Below are 22,872 nucleotides of genomic sequence, written 5' to 3' on the forward strand. Positions count from 1 at the left end.
ATTTCTTTGTAGGAACTTTCATAAAGAACTTTGAGTTCAGTATCATTTTTTCCCATGGTTGTTTTTTGTAGGGATTGAGGGTCTTAAAATATACATTTTAGTCTCCTAGAACACATTACAAAGGCCATGCCAGTGTCTAGGTAAGTGGCATACACCTGCCTGTGCCTCTGTGATTAAAGACATGAGAAAATACACCCAGCTTGCCCATCATGTTTGTAGTTAGTAATTGTTCATACAATTTTTCAGATGTGTGCTCGGTATTGTGGATCTGTTTCCTCTGCATCTCCCTCTCAATTCGCATTTCTTTGGCAAGGCTGTATCCTATTCAAAGTGTTCAAAAGTGACAGAGGAGTATCTTATAATTAAAGCTCCTTCTAAAATGACACAGTAATTATAAATTCAGAGTCAGAAAATAAGCAGAGCAAGCACGAGAATTATGTGAATATATATTTGAGAAAGCATATATTTATTTTCCGGTGATGTTAGTATCATGCTTTGTGTTGTACACTTGTATGGGATATTTAGGATGCAGTGACTTTTGATGATGTGCATGTGAAATTCACTGAGGAAGAGTGGAATTTGCTCGATCCTTCCCAGAAGAGTCTCTACAAAAATGTGATGTTTGAAACCTACCTGAACCTCAAAGCTATAGGTAAGACTGTTATTATTTTTTTCAGAAGGAAATAAATGTTTCTTGGTTATTGATGATCTTCTATTATTTTAATTGTATGAAAATAGAGCTGAATTATTCAGTTTCACTGAATTTTCACTGTAACTTTCACAGTACAGTTAAAATTCACAGTATCTTTAATTTAGTCTATGTTCCAATGGTATATCATTCATTTTCTTGTACTGTATTTTAGGCTATAATTGGGAAGACCATCATCCTGAAGAACATTGTCAAAGTAGTAGAAAACATGAAAGGTAATTTTCATGTGCAAGCTTATACACAATTGTCTCTGAAGAAAATTTAATATCTTATGGAACCTCCAGTTAAAAGCAAGACTATAAAATGACAGTCCTTTAAGTGTAGCTGTGATTATAATATTCTCACAAAACCATGTACCTCAAGATCCAATATCTCGTTTGTGTATCCATTTGATAAATAGCTCCATTAGTGCTATGCTGTGGAGCTGACATTCTGTATAGCCTCAAAGTATTTAGAAATTGCATAATGAATAATAATAAATCTTTATCCAAAACATTCTAATAAGCAGTTAGTCCATAGAAAGTTTGGTGATACTCATATTCTTGTAGTAATATGGTTAAGTTTGGTGAGAGAGAATTTTATGAGTATCAAGAATGTTGTTGTGGAGAAACATTAGACTACATTGCACATGGTATGAGAAACAAAAATTCAAACAGTGTGAATGCAATGTGTAAAACTTTCATTTATCATTCTTTTATTAGGTATATCGTGTGTCACAATGGATAAAAATGATATGAGCATAGGGATATTGAAAGAGGAAACATAAAACTTTTTGTTCTAAAACAAGAAGATGCATAGTATTCTGACTTTGATAGAAATTAGGATTTTGAAAGATATTTGCAATTAGTTGGTTTTCTAGTTTTACAGGGAAAATTCCAAAACCCAGTTTAGAAAATCTTTATGGGTATTAAAAATTTGAAAATTCTTCTGTGTGTCCTGGTTAATAGTCAAAAGTGTTGTAATTCACAAGGGAGGAGAAAATATGAATACAATCAGTGTTATACAGATCAGAGTTGTTCTTTCTTCAGATAGCTAAAATGCATCATATTAAAAGAGGGTGTTATAAATATGAGCCATGTAATAACTACCACAGAGGTCTTGAACTACTCATGGTGAGGGTGAACACCATGAACATATAAATTGCTTAAACCTTAAGATCTGCTGCTTCTTTACCATTAGACAAATTGTAAACCTAATTCTTATTGATTACATGAGTGATCAGAGTTATGAATGTGGTAAAGATTTCACATGTGCTAATTATCGTTGCAGGCATGTAAGAAGATATACTGGAGTGAAACTCTATGAGTGTAATATATGTGGTAAAGTCTTTACAAGATCCAGTCATCTCAAACATCATAAAACAACACATACAGGAGAGAAACCTTATAAATGTAATCAATGCGGTAAAACTTTTGCACATCACAGTACTTTCCAATATCATAAAAGAACACATACTGGAGAGAAACCTTATGAATGTAATCAATGTGGTAAAGCCTTTGCACAGCGCGTTCATCTCCAGTATCATAAAAGAACACATACTGGAGAGAAACCTTATGAATGTAATCAATGTGGTAAAGCCTTTGCACGGAGCAGTCATCTCCAATATCATAAAATGACACATACTGGAGAGAAACCTTATGAATGCAATCAATGTGGTAAAGTCTTTGCAGCTTACAGTAATCTACAAAAACATAAAAGATCACATATAGGAGAGAAACCGTATAAATGTAATCAATGCGGTAAAACTTTTACACATCACAGTACTTCCCAATATCATAAAAGAACACATACTGGAGAGAAACCTTATGAATGTAATCAATGTGGTAAAGCCTTTGCACAGCGCAGTACTCTCCAAAGACATAAAATAACACATACTGGAGAGAAACCATATGAATGTAACCAATGTGGTAAAGCCTTTGCAAGACCCAGTCATCTCCAAAGACATAAAAGAACACATACTGGAGAGAAACCTTATGAATGTAATCAATGTGGTAAAGCCTTTGCAAGACCCAGTCATCTCCAAATACATAAAAGGACACATACAGGAGAGAAACCTTATGAGTGCCATCAATGTGGTAAAGCCTTTGCACAGCGCAGTACTCTCCAATATCATAAAAGAACACATACTGGAGAGAAACGTTATGAGTGCAACCAATGTGGTAAAGCCTTTGCACAGCACAGTGATCTCCAATATCATAAAAGAACACATACTGGAGAGAAACCTTATTAATGTAATCAATGTGGTAAAGCCTTTATAAGACCCAGTCATCTCCAAAGACATAAAAGAACACACACCGGACAGAAAACTTGTTAGTGTAATCAATATGGTAAATTGTTTTTACCAGGGATAAGTCTCCAAATTCTGTGTGCTGGAGAGAAACATAATGAATACGATCATGCATTAAGTGGGAATTAGGAGGGTATCATAGTATGATATGATAGACATGGGTGCTTGGGATTATTTCCACTCTGGAGATTTTTTATTTTTGATGTTTTTGCAAAGAAGTTTGCTTCCCTTGTCTGAAGAGTTTCCTTGAGGTTAAGGTAAATATGTTTACATTAATTGTATTGACAAAGTAAGTCACGAAAATCACTGCATAGAATTTGGCCTGAAAGATTTTAACAAGCATAGAAACTAAGAAAGGAAAATAAAAAAAGAAGGGTTCAAAATACAAGGCATCATTAGGAAGTTGAATACAAGGATCAAGGATATTCAATGGCATTAAAGGAATGGTTACATTAGGACAAGATTGCATTCAGCTAAACATATGGATTTGCAGTTGTATGAAAGAGAACTGTATCATGTTAGGAATTATTATTACCTGGATACTGTTTTGATGTAGACACATGAAGATACAATTATGTGTCAAATTGCCAAGAGATAGATCTGGATTCTGGGTTCTGAATTTAAAATATAAGCAGAAAGGCTTAGTTCCAGTCATGGTGTTACATGCTTTTTAACGCACCATTCACGAGACAGAGTAATGCAGGTCTTTGAGATCAAGGTAGATCTCTAAGCAAGTTCCAGGAAAGCCAAGATTAGGCAGTGATATATTTGAAATATTGAAAGTTGCTGATAATGGAATACAAGGAGCCATGTTCCAGCCCGAGTAAGCACCAGAACTCCGAGAATTTTATCATGAAGTGGTGTTGAATATTGTCAGAGAATTTTACATTACCTCATGAGATGATCAATTCTTGGTTTTTCTTACACTTTAATCCCATTTTGTTGAACCATCACTGTTTCTAGAATGAAGCCTTCCTCATTTTTAATGGTGGACAATCTTTTGATGTGTTTTATATTTTATTTTATTTGTTTTATCTTTTAAGTATTTTTGAAACTGTGGTTTTAGGTATAATTGGTCTGTAATTCTCTTAAATTGCTCAGTCTTTCCTGACTGGATATATGAGTATTCAGGTGTTCAGAAAATTAATTGAATAATATTTATTTTGTTTCTATATTGTTGAATACACTGAATTCTTGTTAAATCCTCTTTGAAAGTCTGGTAGGACTCTACCCTAAAACTCAGAGATGTGGGCTCATATTGTGGACATATTTTTAATGAATTATGTTTTCCTTCATATTTATGTCAGTTTAAGTTTTTTTTTTCTCTAGTTTAATTTTGGAATGTAGAATCTATTGAGGAAGTTAGCTATTTCTTTTAGAATTTCCAAGTTGGTGGAATGCACCCTTTTTAAACTATGCATTTACTACTCTCTGGATTTCTTCATTACCTGTTATTTAATCCCCCATTTCATTTTAGATTTCATTAATTTGTATATTCTTTATCTTTTAAAGGGGTTTGTTTATCTTGTCTAATAAAAGGATCAAAAGACCAATTCCATGTTTCATTAATTCTTTGAATTGTTCTCTTCCTGTTTTATCAATTTCATCCCCCAACTTGAACTTTCTTGATGTCTCCTCCTCGTTTTCTTTGCTCCCTCACTTCTTTTTGTTGTAGCCTTTAAAACATGCTGTTAAATTGCCAGCATGGGAGTTCTCCAATTTTTTCATGTAGGCATTTTGTGCTGTGAACTTTCTTTTAGCTCCACTTTTATTTTCTTTGTGGACCATGAGATTGTGCATGGTGCGTATTCATTTCCAGTGAACTCTAGAAAGTCTCTGATTTCTTCCTTAATTTCGGTGTGGACCCATTGTCTCTCAAACATTAGTTTGTAGTCAGTTAGCTGTCCTCCCTCATCTTTCACAACACTGAGACATCAGCAGGTTTTTGGCCCAGATCATATATTTTGTATCATCAGAGATTGTGGGGACTCCTGGGTCTGGTGCAATCAAGGACATGAGGATCCCAATTTCTAGGGGCCACCCACTGGGATTTCTTGTTGCTCTCTGGGGTGCAATTTAGTCCTTCCCCATCAGATCGGCCCTCTCCTTACGAATGGCCCCATGGATATGAGAGGTAACAATAGCACACCAGCCATGTGTGTCTTGTCTTTTCTCAGCTCTAATGACATTTCAGAGCTGCCAGTTCAGCTTTCAGGGCTGACATTCCTGCGAGGTGTGGTCCTCCACATGTGTTCTCGGTATTTGACACCACCACTGCCCCAGTGTACCCATGTCCATCCTGAATGAGGCAGTTGCCATTGGTGACCCCTGTTACCCCTACTTCTATTTGAGCCATCATGTAGAGGCCCATCCAGCGAGGTCAGGGTCCAGCAGCAGGGCAGCTGAGTAGATACTCTGGGGGGATTCAAGAAGGGTGGCTGGTAATGAGTCCTTCTGGTATCATTTTTACCCAGAAGCCATTGTGACTGAGGTGTAAATAGAGTGGTTGTTAGCTTGTGCCCATTGGTTACACATTGGACATTGGCTAATGCCAGAACGCCTGGTCTGAGTATGCAGTCCAAAGGTCTATAAAGGTCACCTGAAGTTGGCAGAGTAAGACTTATTTTCTTTGCAGAGGCTTAAATAGCCTCAATTTTAAGGCATCTAAGAGGGCCTCCATTTTTGTTTTCTTCTGTAGCCACTGGGACGTCATTTATAAACTGATGAAGAGACTCTATCTGTAGGTTTTAGTACAATATAATGTTGAACTGTATCAACAAAAGATGATGGATTTCCATTTTACTTTTAGGGTAACCCTGGTCTTGTGGTGGGGGCACTTTTGATTCTCAGGGCCCCCTTATCTCCTTTTTAGGCATCACTCATGGTCTTCTGATTTGGCCTTGGCTAACAACAGGATCTTTCCCAGGTCTCCAGTCTGTTGCTTCTGTCCTCTCATCTGTGTCTCCTCTGCAGTCTGTCCTCCATTAAATACTCTTTTGCCACTGTCCTTAAATCTCTCAGACAACTCTTTCCTAACTACTCCACCTTCTGGGGCTTTGTCTTCATAGCTGGTGTTCCCTGATTGACAAAATCTCAAGCGGTCGCTGCCTTTGCTTCTGGTGATTCAGGGTCCATGGGCGTGTATTGTCAAACATGTCTCCATGACCCTGTCTCAAAAAATCTGTAGGGCTTTTATTTTCTCTCTTTTATTTTTGCATACACTCTGGCCAAATTTGTGAGCCATCTTGTGGCTACCTCGAGACCTTCCAGCATAGCCGGACTGTGGACAAAGGGCCTCCTCTTACCTTCAGTGTTGTTGCAATAACAGTTTGGGTGAGTTAGGGTAATGCAAATATATTGGGGCCAGTAACCAGCTCATATACCAAACCCAGACACTATTGTGGGTGCCAACAAGTGTTTGCTGACAGGAGCCTGATATAGTTGTCACCTGAGAGTCTCTGCCAGTGCCTGACAAACACAGAGGTGAACACTCTCAGCCAGCCATTGAACTGAGCATAGAGTCCCCAATGGAGGAGCTAGAGAAAGGACACAAAGAACTGAAGGTGTTTGCAGCCCCACAGGAGAATCAATAATATTAACCAATTAGTAACCCCAGAGCTCCAAGGACCCATGCCTCCAGCCACATGCGTAGCAGAGGATGGCCTGGTCGGACATCCATGAGAGGAGAGGCCCTTGGCCCGTGAAGGCTCATTGCCCCAGGGTAGGGGAATAGCAGGTCAGGGAAGCAGGAGTGGGTGGATTAGTGAGCATGGGGAGGGGAGATGGGATAGAGGGTTTTCAGAGGGGAAATGGGGAAAGGGGATAGCATTTGAAATGTAAATAAAATATAAATATAAGCATATGTATATATAATATAAAAATATATAAATAAATATAAAAATAAAAAATAGCACTTGGGAGGCAGAGGCAGGTGGATTTCTGAGTTTGAGGCCAGCCTGATCTACAGAGTGAGTTCCAGCACAGCCAGGACTACACAGAGAAACCCTGTCACAAAAGAACAAAAACCAAAAAAAAATAAATGTAAATAAGAACATATCTAATAAAAAATTCTTTAAACAAAACACAACATTAATTCTCATTGTGACCACCTTGAATGGATAAAAGTCAATTCACAAGTATCTTAATCACTGCTGTTGCTTTGATAAAATACTCTGTCAGGAGAACAGGTTTATTCCAGCTCATGTGTCACAGTAAAGTCCCTCATGGTGGGCAACGCCACTCTGAAGTGTGAAGCAGCTGCTCACTCACAACAGGTGTGTAAATGATTCTATACTGGGGTGGAATTATTTTAATTGTTCAGTCTCAAAGAAAAGCAATAAAATGGAACATTTTAAATTCAACAACACATTGGAATGGACAGCACTGCACAAATATGACATGGCCCTGAGTGAAGAAGGTTACAATTTGTATAATGCTGTGTATGCTGTGGCCCACACCTACCATGAATTCACTCTTCAACAAGTAGAGGCTCAGATAACAGTAGAGTACAGAGGAGTATTTTCTGACTCTCAGCAGGTGAAGTTTCTTATATTTCATTATGGTTAGATATGACAATATGATCCTTTAAATGGACCCAGAGACACACAAGTACAATTGTTAGAGATTATTCCCTCAGTGCAAAGATTTTTACACTGCAAAACTCCCTAATTTTACAAGACTAAATATCATGAAGAAGGGAAACATTTAATAGGAAACAATATTTTTTATATCAGTGAGTTTTGTGAAAACATGTCTCAACATTTCACCCAATGATTTCAAAAGTTAAAATAGGAGCCAACAATTTTATAATAAAAGCTTTAAGTGATGACTAGAATATTTTTCCGAAGAGTAATTTCTCAAGAATCAGTACATGTGCTATAAGTAATAGTTACTCATTTAAGTTAACAATGATTAACAAAATCACAAATGGTTAAGACTATATATGTTAAGTTTCAGTTTATTTCATATTTTTATTGTCTATAAATGAAAGAACAACAGACATTCTTTATTTTCACACATATTCAGAATTGCCTTTCATTTGCACATGCCTGGCTATATTTTCAAAAATGTGTTTTTGGCTAACATGAAAACACACGCACACACACACATTCACACACCATGTTACTTGTTATATGCTAATCATTTTTTCTTCCATATTTTACCATCAAACATTGACATCGAACATTATATAAATTTTCAGTATCAATGAGGTATATTCTATTGTACTCCACAGGATTATTTCAATACAACTGTATTTTGTGAAAGTCATCAAGGAATTAGAGGAAATTCACAATTTTGCTTTCCCTTTATTGATACGCTTATGTAAGCATCTAATGATGGATCTCATTTAGGTGTCTTCCTTGCTGAAGACCAGGGTGTTTACTAATCCTGCTGGAGAACTGGTGAACATGAGTCATAGGGAAAATCAGTGTGCAGAATATGACATTTTCATCATTTGGAATTTTCCACAAGGCTTTGGATTTAAAGTGAAAATAGGAAGCTATATTCCTTACTTCACACAGATGCAACAACTTCACATATCAGAAGATGTGGAGTGGGCCACAGGATGAACTCTGGTGTGTACACCACAAATTTTAGATGTTATCGAGATATCTATACTTTTAAATATGAGGCACTGAAACAATATTTTTGTGGTTAAGATCAATGGCTACTCTTTCAGAAGACCATGCTCAGTTACAATCACCAAAATTTGGTACGTCTCAACTCCATGTAAATCTCATGATAGCAATCAAAGGCCTCTGAATTCCATGTTCAGTTTCACCCATAGGCCTATTCAACACACACTACAGGTGTGTGTGTGTTTGTAATGAAAACTTTGTAACTATATGTATACCATGAAATTTTCTTATTTTTTGAGAACATATTTATAGCCTAATTAAGTATTGCATGTGTTCATTAACAGAAATCTTTCTACAGATTCAAGGTATATATACACAGATATGTATATATATATATATATATATATATATATATATATAATTGGTTATTTTATTTACTTACACTTCACATGTTATCCCACTATGCCACTTACTAGAGTCCCTTCTTCCGTGGGGGATGGACTAATCTGGCATCACTGGGAGGGGAGCCCCTTGGCTCTGTGCAGGCTCAATGCCCCACTACAGGGGAATGCTAGAGTGATGAGGCAGGAGTCTCGTAAATGCAGGGGAGGGGGGAAAAGGACAGGAGACTCAAGTTTTTGTTGTAATCCTCTTTACTTCTAGGACAGTCTCATATAACACTTCATATTCATCACACAACTCTTGCCTGATTTACCCTACCTTTTCCCCCATACACCTCTTTTTTAATTTGTAAATCATGATAGAAACACTGATGCTACATAAGCATTCCTTTGGGATTAATCGATTTAGGAAGGACCTATTTTAAATTGCGACAACTTGAAAGTTACATATATAATTTCACATGATGTAGAAAATATTGTGTGACATTTGGTCTACTGCAGGGAATGTTTAAAATATCAGATAATATGCAAAGAAGGGAACATTTTATGAAAAGTACAAGGGGGTTCAGGTTGTGCCTGCAATATTATGCTCTGTAAGTTAATGTGAAAATGCACAATCCCCTTATGAAATAAAAGTGTTTCTTTGAGTGAGTAAATCTCTAATTGAAATCTCACACAATGTCCACTGTGTAACCAATGGCACAAGCTAACAACCACTCTATTTACACCTCAGTCACAATGGTTTCTGGGTAAAAATGATACCAGAAGGACTCATTGCCAGCCACCCTTCTTGAATCCCTCCAGAGTATCTACTCAGCTGCCCTGCTGTTGGACCAACTTCATGTTTCATTAATTCTATGAATTGTTCTTTCTATTTTATCAATTTCATCCCCCAACTTGAAAATTTCTTGATGTCTCCTCCTCGTTTTCTTTGCTCCTTCACTTCTTTTTGTTGTATCCTTTAAAACATGCTGTTAAATTGCCAGCATGGGAGTTCTCCAATTTTTTCATGTAGGCATTTTGTGCTGTGAACTTTCTTTTAGCTCCACTTTCATTTTCTTTGTGTTCCATGAGATTGTGCATGTCGCATATTCATTTACATTGAACTCTAGAAAGTCTCTGATTTCTTCCTTTATTTCTGTATAGACCAATTTTCTCTCAAACATTTGTTTGTAGTCAGTTAGCTGTCCTCCCTCATCTCTTACAACACTGAGACATCAACAGTTTTTTTGGCCCAGATCATATATTTTGTCTCATCAGAGAGTGTGGGGACTCCTGGGTCTGGGGCAATCAAGGACATGAGGAACCCAATTTCTAGGGCCCACCCACTGGGCTTTCTTGTTGCTCTTTGGGATGGAGTTTATTCCTTGCTCATCAGAAGGCTCTGCTCCTTATAACTGTCCTCATCGACATGAGAGGTAGCAATGGCACACCAGCCCTTTGTGTCTTGACCCTGGGGAAAAGATAATCTTACCACAGTGAGGATGGCATGCCTAAGTCTATGAACCCAGAGGAAGCAGACACATCAGAATGGGAAGAGGCCATTTGAAGAACAAGAATTTGTTGTGCCACACCCAGAAGTGGCTGTGATGTCACAGGAAGTGACTGGCCATAACCGGAAGTGAATGTACATCACAGGCAGTGACTTGCTTAAAGAGGAAGTGACAGTTCAATAGCCAGAAGTGACTGTCACCGTCACAGGAAGTGGCCGTGTCTTGACAGGAAGTGACTGTAGCATAAAAGTAAGTAGCCATATGTCACAGGAAGTGACTTTAAGGACTTAAATGTCCGTTCTTAGCTGTAATGAATTTTTCAGAGCTGCCACTTCAGGTTTCTTGACTGACATTCCTGCCAGTTGTGGTTCTTCCCATGTGATCTCGGTATTGGACACCACCGATATCACAGCATACTCCTGTCCATCCTGTATGAAGCTGTGGCCATTGGTGAACCCTGTTACCCTTGCATCTATCTGAGCAGTCATACAGAAGCCCAGAGAGTGAGGTCAGGGTCCAGCAGCAGGGCAACTGAGAAGTTAACCTGAGGGCATTCAAGAAGAGAGGCTGGCAATGACTCATTCTGGCATCATCTTTAATCATGAGGTCGATTGGTTATCTATAATCGATCAATAACCTAAAATGAACACAAATCGATCGGGAACCAATTGTCCATTGATCATTTTTCAGTCATGGACCTATCATTCGTCCCACATGAGTCTCATTGTCTAGAAGCCTATCAGTCATTTGATTGTTGATCAATAGTAGACTTCCAGTCAACGACGAGACAGTCATGAGCTGCCAATCAGTCAATAAATTATCTATAAATAGTAACCAATTGATTGGTAAATTAATCAATGACAAATATTCAACAAAAGTTAATTGATCAATAATTAATCAACAATCAATATAATTAAACAAACGACAATTATTCAATTACATTGGTCTTTGCTGCACCAAAAACTGACTCGGTTATTTATTGATTGATTGTGAACTACAGATTCCTGACTGATTATAAGTTGATTGATTGATTGATTGATTGGTGACACATTGGCCATTGGCTCATGCCAGGACTCCTGGTCTGAGTATGAATTCCCCAAGTCTACAAAGGTCACCTGCAGTTGGCAGATGAAGGCTATTTTAAGCACAGGATTAAATAGTCTGAATTTTTCAAGGCATCTAAGAGGTCCTGCATTTTGTTTTTGTTTTGGTTACCACTGAAAATTCATTTATAAACTGATAAAGAGTCTCTGTCTGTAGGTTTTAGTAAGATATAATGTTGAACTTTATCAACAAAAGCTGGTGGGTTTCCATTTTGCATTTAGGGTAACCCTGGTCTTATGGTGGGAGCACTTTTGGTTCTCAGGGCTCCCTTACTTCCTTTTTAGGCATCACTTATGGTCTTCTGATTTGGCCTTGACTGACAACAGGATCTTTCCCAGGTCTCCAGTCTGTTGCTTCTGTCCTCTCATCTGCGTCTCCTCTGCAGTCTGTTCTCCATTAAATACTCTCTTTGCCACTGTCCTTAAATCTCTTAGACAACTCTGTCCTAACTACTCCACCCTCTGGGCTTTGTCTTCATAGCTGGTGTTCCCTGATTGACAAAAGCTCAAGCCACTGCTGCCTTTGCTTCTGATGATTCGGGGTCCATGGGGGTGTATTGTCAAAAATGTCTGCATGACACTGTCTCAAAAAGCTGTAGGGCTTTTATTTTTCTCACTGCCTAATATTATTCACTCTGGGCAAATTTGTGAGCCATCTAGTGGCAACCTTGAGCCCAGCCAGCAGAGATGGAAGGTGGACAAAAGGCCTCCTCTTACCTTCAGTGTTGTTGCAATAACAGTATGGGTGAGTTAGGGTAGTGCAAGCATATTGGGGCCAGTAACCAGCTCATATACCAAACCCAGACACTATTATGGATGCCAACAAGTGTTTGCTGACAGGAGCCTGATATAGCTGTCTCCTGAGAGTCTCTGCCAGTGCCTGACAAACACAGAGGGGGATGCTCTCAGCCAGGCATTGAACTGAGCACAGGGTCAACAATGGAGGAGCTAGAGAAAGGAACCAAGGACCTAAAGGGGTTTGCAGCGCCACAGGAGGAGCAACAATATGAACTAACCAGTAACCCCAGATCTCTCAGGGACTAAAACATCAACCGAAGAGTGCACATGGAGGGACCCATGGCTTCAGCCACATGGGTAGCAGAGGATGGCCTGGTCGGACATCCATGCGAGGAGAGGCCCTTGGACCCGTGAAGGCTCATTGCCCCAGGGTAGGGGAATACCAGGTCAGGGAAGCAGGAGTGGGTGTGTTAGAGAGCATGGGGAGGGGGGATGGGATAGAGGGTTTTCAGAGGGGAAATGAGGAAAGGGGATAGCATTTGAAATGTGAATAAAATATAAATATAAGCATATGTATATATAATATAAAATATATAAAAATATAAAAAAAATTAAAAATAAAAAAAATTAAAAAGCACTTGGGAAGCAGAGGCAGGTGGATTTCTGAGTTTGAGGCCAGCCTGATCTACAGAGTGAGTTCCAGGACAGCCAGGACTACACAGAGAAACCCTGTCTCGAAAAAACAAAAACAAAAAAAATAAATGTAAATAAGATAATATCTAATAAAAATTTCTTTAAACAAAACACAACATTACCTCTCATTGTGACCACCTTGAATGGATAAAGGTCAATTCACAAGTATCTTAATCACTGCTGTTGCTTTGATAAAACACTCTGTCAGGAGAACAGGTTTATTCCAGCTCATGGTTCACAGTAAAGTCCCTCATGGTGGGCAATGCCACTCTGAAGTGTGAAGCAACTGCTCACTCACATCAGGTGTGTAAATAGTCAGGACGCCAAGAGCAATGAATGCCTGCTACTGCTCAGCCCCTTTCCACACACACTGCCCGGGACCCTAGCCAGGGAATGGTGCCGCCCACAGTGAGTGGGGCTTCCCACACCAATTAAGATAACCAAGGCAGCCCTTACAGCCACGCCCCGAGGCACCTCCCCCTTGTTAGGATTCTGTCTAAGCTCCACCCCACAGTTACCTGGCAACAGCCAGATATGCCCCTCCCCACCGTTACCTGGCAACAGCCAGGTAGGTCTGGTGCACTATAAAAGGGGCTGCTTGCCCCTCCCCCTCTCTTATCCTCTCACTCTCAGCTTCTCTCTTGCCCCTTCTTGGGCTCTTCTCCCTTCCTCTCCGCTCCCTCCTCTCTCCACATGGTCATGGCCGCCTCTGCTTCTCTACTTTCTCCCTCTCTCTGCCTTTCTCTGCCTCTACTTCCCTCTTGACTCCCCTCTCCATGCCCTGAATAAACTCTATTCTGTACTATACCTTCTTGTGTCTGGTAATCTCAGGAGGAAGGGATGCATTGGCGTGGGCCCACTGAGGCACGCCCTTCCCCCCACACCGCCATTAAAACATATTCTTTCGCCTCTTTCTTTTTTATGACCACAACAACCCTGGCCACTCTTCATCTTATCAAGTAGACAGTTGAGGTTAACCATCATGGTGGCTGTGATGCTTGGTCTATTTATCTAGACACTGGGGTACTCTGTCTTGCCTTGAAAGAGTATATGAAATCATTTTCTCAGATTAATTTTAATATATAATAATATATAATGATATATAATATATTATAATATATAATATATATAATTAATAATATAAAATAATAGATTTTATATTAAAATATTTTATATTTCTAAAATCTATTTATTGGAATTTGTGCATTTACTAGCTTTCCCACCAGATGTTAAATGTATTGTATGACTGAGCCTGACCAAATTGACGTTCAAAAGTTGAGGGACTGGGTGGGTACAAACCAGGGCTAGAGACTCCTACATATTCTGATCCTTGCTCCCCTCTCATTTCCCTCCTCACCAGGGGTAGTATTTTCCTTCATTACTGTAATCAATATGGCTTCCAAGTGACTTCGTTCCACATAGATCAAAGCTCTTCATAAGCTTTACCTCAGTTTCTCCCCTTGTTCTAGGAGGGGAAAATTGCTAGTTAGCCTAGGATGACCCCTCCCACTCCACAGAGGAGAACAAGGGCAAGGACTCAGGAACTGACTCGTGGGTGGAGGGAGCACCTGGTGGCAGCCCTGCCAGGGAAACATGGCTCCCTAAGGAGTGTGTGGGTGACTTGGATTTCCCAGATGGCATTGCCACCATGAGCAAAAATGGTCTCAACCTCCACTCTTTCCCCCACAGTGACTCCACTGTTGACTTCTTCACATCTCTGTGTAGGGTTGTCAGTGTTGTGTTTTGTAAAAGGAAGTCAAGGGTGTGTTTGGTGGTGGTGCGGTATGGTGTGGGGGGAAGGGGGAGCCTCTGTGGATGATGGTGAGGCACCACTTCCCCCTGAAGGACCAGGCACAGGATGGTATAGTAGAGAATAGAGTTTATTTAGGGCTTTTCCTGGATCTAAGGAGATGATGTTGTGATTTTTCTCGGCGTTGTGTGTATATTGGATTGCATTAATGGATTTTTGTATATTGAACCAACCTTGCATCCCTGGAATGAAGCTTACTTGACCATGGTGAGTGAGGGTTTTGGTGAGGTTTTTGGATGCAGTTGGCAAGCATTTTATTGAGTGTGTTTGCATCAATATTCATCAGTGGGATTGGTCTAAACTTCTGTGTTTTTGGTTGAGTTCTTGTGTGGTTTAGGCGTCAGAGTAATTGTGGCTTCATAGAACAACTCAGGTCGTGTTCTTTTCCTATTTTATAGACAGGGCACAGAAAAATTGCCATCAGGTCTTCTTTGAAGTTCTAGTAACATTCTACACTGAGTCCATCCGGCCTGGGCTGGTTTGGGCTGGGAGGATTTTCATGACGTCATAAATATATTTTAAAATACACACAGGTGCACTGACCTTGAGATCGCGCACACATTCCCTGGTGGAGGGAGTGTCATTAAAAAGATAGTACTTGACTTTGTCCTCCTGTGAAAAGTCACTGTGGACACACACAGCACACAGTTTGTGTGTCTCAAATTTCTGAAATGTCTCAACAATATCCGTGAGCGTCCACATCTCTTCACAGCAGAGTCTCCAGATTGTTAACTCAGTAATCACCGGCTCAAGCTCACCTGTGCCGTGTAGACGTCCCCAGCATCTGGTGTGTTTTTCCTCACAATGGCCGCCCCCCTTGAACTTTAACCTGTGACGTCTCTGCAGCCTCTCCTGTCTCACTCCACAGTGCGCACACTGACCTGCTTCTCGTGTCCTGTTCTGCAGGCAGAAGCCACGCTGCACCTGCACATCCGCTTCCTGTGGCTGCAAAGGCGAGTTCGCTGCAGGACGCCAACATGGACGCCGACCTCGGCAGCATCGTCCATCTTGTGCTGGTTCTGGAAACGGACGGATGACAATGTCAAGGTCACGGACTCTTCCTCGATGGCGTCAGTTTGGCGCGACTCCCGCCACCTTTTGTCACAGTCAGGGCCTCAGCGAAGCCTCTGAGAGTTCATGGCGTTGCACGGAAGTGGTGAGGACGATACTTACGTGGAGTTTTGTGACCAGGAGGTGTTGAGATGCCTCAGGCGTTAATACATTTCCTAAGAAGACAGGCGGACAAGGAAAAGAAAGACCCGAACTCGGAGACGGAGAACGGACAGGAAGAGGAGCATCGAATCCTCTAGAAACCGAAGTCCAATGTGTGTAACACAAAGCTGCATCCACATCTGCACAGGAGATGTGAACCTCCGGGTGCAGCCCTTGAACTAAAGAATTCAGGAAGTTTAATCAAGAGGAAAGCAGGGTCACTTACGTGGGGAGCATCACACTGGCAGCAAGTTGTCCTGAGTCAACACAACATATTTTGCAAACATTATTCTAAAAGGATGAAGATACTGCTATCTTAGAATTAATACGCCTTCCCAAGGAGAAATCACTCTACACACATTTAAAGATTATTTAAACACATCTGTAATGACAGCAGGAATTCAGCTCCGGCTAACGCTCTGTTAGTTTCACTCCCCGTGTTACACTTTAGACAATGAAACAGGGACAAGAGGAGACTGCAAGTCTAGTCATTTAGGAAGAGGGAAGATTTACATAGCAAAGACATTCCTCAAACTATTTTCTACGAACACCAGCGCCCTCATACAAAGGGTCATTCTTTAGTGACAGGGTCGTAAGTCAGAGGTCTCAGAGTATGAAATAGAGGAAAGTATAATAAAACTTATTATAAAATATATAAAAGTTGTGGTGGGGAGGACTTAGAGAAGCCATGACTTATTCTAGGCAAAGCCCTGAAGAAGTGTATCTTGTATATTATTTACAGAGGGAAAATGGAAATAAATGGGAGACTTCTATGAGGCCAGAAGATGCTATCTTACAATAGGACAAAATTGGGAGGAGTCTTATAAACAATGTTGCACTAGGAGAACAGACCTCATCTCAACAACATCACAGACCCAGTCTACAGGGGTCTAAGCACTGACAACCGCAGCCCCACAGGGTAGAAAGGGCTGGGTTCTGAGGATATAAAATGTCCGTACAGCCCCGGCCATGGATCATTCCCAGCTTTCCCAAGGATGTTCCTGGCTTTAGAAAAGGAGCTCTATTTTTCTTTGTTTCTATTCCATTCATCCAGGATTTTCATTATTTCCTGCCTTCTACTCCTCTTTGGTATTATTGTTTCCCCCTACCCCTGGGAGTTTCAGGTGTACTTTTGGGATGGCTATCCCTGGTTGCCTACTTGACTACATCTAGAATGGACTATAATCATGAAATGAAGGGCACACCTATGATCCAGATCTTGAAACTGAAAGACACAGGCTTCCGAATTGGATCTTGGCAAGAATATCTAGAAGCAGAGCGGCCAGGAAAAGCATAACCCCAGGCAAAGTAGTCCATACTTTAATCCTAGGAGACTGTGGCAATTAGATTTCTTAGTTCAAGGTCAGTCTTGGAAAAAGTGAGATCCAGGGGCCTGGTGGGACACACCTTTAATCTGAGCCACACGTTCTCCTGGAGGCCTAAATAAGAACAGAGGAAGGAGGAAGACTCATTCTTTGCCTGCTTGCACTTACTTGCCAGCACATGTATTGGAACAGAGCTCTTCAGGATTCCAGCATTTAAAGGCGACCAGCTGAAACTAATATTGGACTTCCCATTCACAGTTGCCCATTTTTGGCTTGGTTGGACTACAGATTGTAAGTCATTACAATTAATTCCCTTAGCATAGAGAGACTGTCCATCAGTTCAATGGCTCCAGATCACCCTATCTAATGTGACTTTCACATTGCCGATATGAGAACTTTCTACCTTCTTTATGGAGACCTTGTATTATGAACTATTCTCTTAGTGTCTATGCTGTCTGTAGTGGCTATTCCTGGTTGTCAACTTGACAATATCTGGTATGAACTACAGTCTAGATTTGGAAGGCTCACCTATGATCCTAATCTGGAGGCTCAGAGATGTAAGTTTCTGACCAGGATCTTGGCAAGGAGGTCTTGATGCATAGTGGCTATGAATTCCAGAAGATTAAGACAAGATCCCAGAGTTCAAGATCATGTGGGATTAAAGGCAGGGAGGCACACACCTTTAATCTGGGCCACACCCTCTGCTGGAGACTCACACGCCTTTAATCTCTGCCACACCCTCTGTTGGAGATTTAAAGCCTTTAATCTGGGCTACACCATAGCCAGATATATAAGGACTTTGGAAGAAGGAAGATTTACTCACTCTTCCTTGCCTGCTTGCCTCAGGGGACTGAGCATCTGCTAGATCCTTGGACTTCCATCCACAGCTGCTGCTGACCATTGTTGGGGAGTTGGACTACAGACTGTAAGTCATCACCAAATTCCCTAACTATATAGAGACTGCCCATACATTCTGTGACTCTAGAGAACCCAAACTAATACAGACTGATTTCACTGAGTTTCAGGAATGTGCCTTCATTATCACTGAATTCTATAGAGTCTTTAATTTCTTCCCTGATACAGAGATCAGTGAGCAGAGAGTTGTGTAGATTTTCTGGTGTTTCTATTGTTGTTGAAGGGCAGCTTTAACCCATGGTGGTCTGACAAGGTACACGGTGTTATTTCAATTTTCTTGTGTCTGTTGATTTGGGATTTAGGATATGGTCAGTTTGGAGAAGGATCCTTTAGGTGATGAAAAGAAGGTCTATTTCTCTGTGTTTATCAATGAGCTATATCAACAGTCACTAACATGGCATTCTGTCTTTGAATACAGGCAAAATACAGATCATAAAACAGATATCAGTCGAAAGTATTTAATGTATTTACCTCTACAGGTTTAGCCTCTGCACCTGTTTATACACCTCATAAACGAGATATGTCTGTTACCACTCCTTGAGTAAATATATTAAATACATATTAAAAGGAGATATAAACATATAAAATTATATATATATATATATATATATATATATATATATATATAATATTTTCCATTTCTCTCAGATTATAATATAATTTGAAAACATCACATTCTAAACTCTGATATTTGTTCAGAAAACAGAAGCCATGGCTTTGGTTGCATCACACTTAGAAGAGGCGCCTAGAAGGAAGGAGCACCCAGAGCCCAACATGCCTCCAGACCTGACCCGAGAACAGGCATGGGCCTGGGCAATGGATAATTTTGAGGCCTTGATTCATCCCTCTTGCCAGCACCCTTGGTGCTGTGGGCCTGGGAACCCCAGCATAGCCACACTGCTGGATGAAGCTGCATTTGGAGAAGAGAGGGGACAGAAATGCTCTATGGAGCCACATGGAGAGGAGCCAATGGCTGAGAGTTCAGAGAGTCTTTGGGGTCCTCTAGAAGTAGGAGCCACTTCCAGGAGAAGGGTTCAATGGGCTCTGAACCAGGCAGAAGATGACAGATCAGACAGCGGTGGAGACATGTTTGACCCAGGTGAATTCTGGAGCCAAGGCAGTTCCCATAAACGACTAAAAACAGAGCCTTAGTGAGAGAGGAACCTGTAAAGGAAAGACACCCAAGCATTGTACAGAACATACACCTTGAATCCTTCAATATATTCCCTGGGAGGAGCCAAAGCAAAACTGAACAAGAGCCTCATGTTGTCTCTGTGGATTTATGAGCTGGGACTGTGCCCCACATGCCCAGGAGCCTTGAAGTCTGTTTATTTTGCCCTTCTGACAGTTCAATTGATATGTTGAGGGATTTTTCCTAAAATCTATGTAGAATCATTGCATTCTGATGGAAAATGTACATAATTAAAATATTTTCTCTCAGCCACCTGTGTAATTGTATTTCAGTGTCAAAATCAGCATTCTAATCGGTGGTAGGAAGTGTTCACTAATCAAGTCAGAGAAATTTCTCTGTGTGGAGTTTCGTTAGGTTTGGGCCATGGAAACAAACAGGCTTGGTAGGGACAAAAGAGTGCTCCACCCACTAGGATTTCTTATATTATTCTCTAGAAGAGGGCAGAGTGGAAATGTGGGTAAAAGTGGGTGGTCGGGGTTGGGGGGATGGTGAGTGTGGTAATTGACCTGCAGCTTATAATGACAAGAAAGGAACAATCTGATTACAGATCTTCCAAACTGGCAACCAAGAGGTGACAGATGATCAGGTCTAGGCAAGCACAAAACACTTCCCTTTAATCCATGTCTTTAATGTATAAGGTTGACTGCCACATCCACCAAATCAGGCTCATGGGGTCCAAGGAACAGCAAAGAACTTTAAGGTTTGTAATCAAATAACAAGGATTTGCAGAGGAAGACACGGTTGTGCACACATTTAATCCTAACACAATAGAGGTAGACAGGTCACTAGTTGTTTTTTTTTTTTTTTTTTTTTTTTTTTTCTATTTTGTTTTGTTTTTTTTTTTGTTTTTTTGTTTTTTTTTTGTTTTGTTTTTTTTTTTTTTTTTTTTTTTTTTGAAATAGCCCAAGCACTTGCTTGGCAATGTGGGGAAGTCTGTATGCAGAGAAATGGTGAAGATTGGTAGCAACTGTCAGGACAAGGAAATAAGTCCTTATGCTAATAGACTTACAGGAAAGGTCTCTGAGCTGATCAGATCAGGGAAGGAGTCAGACACAATGCAAAGCAGCAACTGAGACAGCTAATCATCCTGTCCCACTCTAGGATGCCCCTGAGTTCCACATGCACAGGAGTGAAACAGCTTAGGGTAGTTGTCAGAAAGGATGTAGACATGGCTAAGTGGTCAACAAGAGCAGCCTCTGGGGTTTGACAGTTCAGAGATGCCTGACTTAGAGGGTGTACTGGCTGGTTTTTGTGTCAACTTGACACAGGCTGGAGTTATCACAGAGAAAAGAGCTTCAGCTGGGGAGGTGGCTCCATGAGATCCAGCTGTGGGGCATTTTCCCAACTAGTGATGGGGACGGTCTTGTGGATGGTACCACCTTTGGGATGGTAGTCTTAGGTTATATAAGAGAGCAGCCTGAGCAATCCAGGGGAAGCAAGCCAGTAAGGAACATCGCTCCATGGCCTCTGCATCAGCTCCTGCTTCCTGACTTCCTTGAGTTCCAGTCCTGACTTCCTTTAGTGATAAATAGCAATTTGGAAGTGTAAGCCGAATAAACCCTTTCCTCCCCAACTTGCTTCTTGGTCTCGATGTTTGTTCAAGACTAGAAACCATGACTAAGATAGAAAGGGTCTGGAAATCCAAGGACCATGGTGACTCAGCTGAGATCTGCATACCTGAGATCTATAGTAAGGTAAATTTTCTTTTGTTTTTGTTTTTGTTTGTGTTTTTCTGTGTCTCTTTGATTGTCCTGGCTTATTTCCTCTAGAACAGTTTTTCAGAATAAAATCTACTGGCAGGGACCAGAACTATATTTTAAATGGGCAACAGCTTGCTTCCCTGAATGTCCATCAAAATGCTCATAAAAGTCCTGCCTACTTTACTCTGTTTTCTACAAGAAGTCTGAGTGCTGAGTTCTTTTTCTGAGTGGTAAAACCCTTCCTGTACTCCTGACTTGCAAAGGAAGGGGATGCTACTTAAGTGTCCTCCTCAAGCTGACAGCTGTGTGATCACTCTCTTGCCTGGGACATGACTTACTTCACAGCTTAGGTCTTTCTGGGGGGTGGGGAAAAGATGCCTTAAAATTCCTGGGAATACTGAAAAGATGAAACTGAGACCCACAGTCCAAGAAAGTACAAAACCACTATCTTGGAATCACAGCGGATGTTGACCATGCTGCCTGAGTACTAGCACCCACATCTTCAGCATGGTGTCGAGAACTCAGTGGGCACTGGAGGGAAAGTTTTGGCTGCAGAATGAGGGTTACTAACTTCCCAGGCATTGTCTTGTGCAGGTGAAATCTCAGGAGAAAGAACATAGCTGACTCTCCCAGTTGCTGAGCACTGTTTTACACAGATGTTTTCTTTTATACTCCACAAATGCAGTAAGGACTGTCATTCAGACCCATCCATCATTCGTTTGTTCCTCTCACTATATATCCCTGTCTGTCCTAGAATTCTTTGTGCAAATCAGACTGACCTGGAACTCACAGGGATCCACCTGCCTGCGTGAACATACCTACCTTAGATCCATTTCCTGCTGAGAGGCTAGACTTCCTGGAAGACTAAGAGGTAAAGTAAGGCTTATAAAATGAGAAGCACTTCCAAGACTGGAGGCACATAAAAGACATCCTCTCAAGGCTAGGTGGCTTGGTTTTCTGTGTTAGGTCCAGCACTACAAATTTGATGCAGAAATGTGCTCTGGAAATTGGTAAAAATAGAAAAATTCACCTGTGTAGAATGTGACACCTGTGGTGTCACAGACCTCTTATCCCTTTTGGGGAGAGGCAAGGCAATGTGAATCTGTGTTCAGGGCTAGACTATTCTATAAAGAAGAAAGAAGGTCTAAAATGGAAGTTGCAGGTGGCCGCTAGATAAATTTGGAGTGGAAGCCCATTGTTAGATCTGTCATCATTCATGCTGATTCAGCAGAAGGTTGTCTGCTGTGTGCCGGTTATCTTATGGCCCATCGCACATGATAAAATGGATGCCTGAGGTCCCTCTTAGGATTTCCTTTAAAAAAATACACCTGTTACTCATGTAACCAGCATTAGGTAACTGTAGAGTATCCTCATGTGTGTCCAATACACTCTTCATCTTTTCCCTTGGGTCATTTTAAGACGAATGTAAACTTCCAGGTTTTAAACACTTTTATTAAGAGAGCTGTAAACAAATAAAGAAACGAACATCAGATGGCTGCAAAGACACAAGTGTCCTGTGTGTGCCTTTTCTGACACAGCTGTCAGAGCAGCTGACACAAGTTCCCCTAATTGCAAGTCTTAGAATGCATCAGTGTTCCTGGGCTCCAAACAGAGATCTGGGTAGTTTTTTCTCCTCCTCCTCCTCCTCCTCCTCCTCCTCCTCCTCCTCCTCCTCCTCCTCCTCCTCCTTCTCTTCCTCCTCCTCCTCATCTTCC

The 22,872-nt window shown here is 40.8% G+C and overlaps 1 pseudogene; it reads left to right on the forward strand.

Annotated features, from left to right (window-relative positions):
- The first annotated feature begins 531 nt into the window (after positions 1–531).
- The window catches only part of LOC127672812 (zinc finger protein 431-like), an 80,282-nt pseudogene continuing 57,941 nt past the window's right edge, over positions 532–22,872 (forward strand).

This window comes from Apodemus sylvaticus, chromosome 22 (assembly GCF_947179515.1).
Source record: "Apodemus sylvaticus chromosome 22, mApoSyl1.1, whole genome shotgun sequence".
In the NCBI taxonomy this organism is placed as follows: Eukaryota; Metazoa; Chordata; class Mammalia; order Rodentia; family Muridae; genus Apodemus; species Apodemus sylvaticus.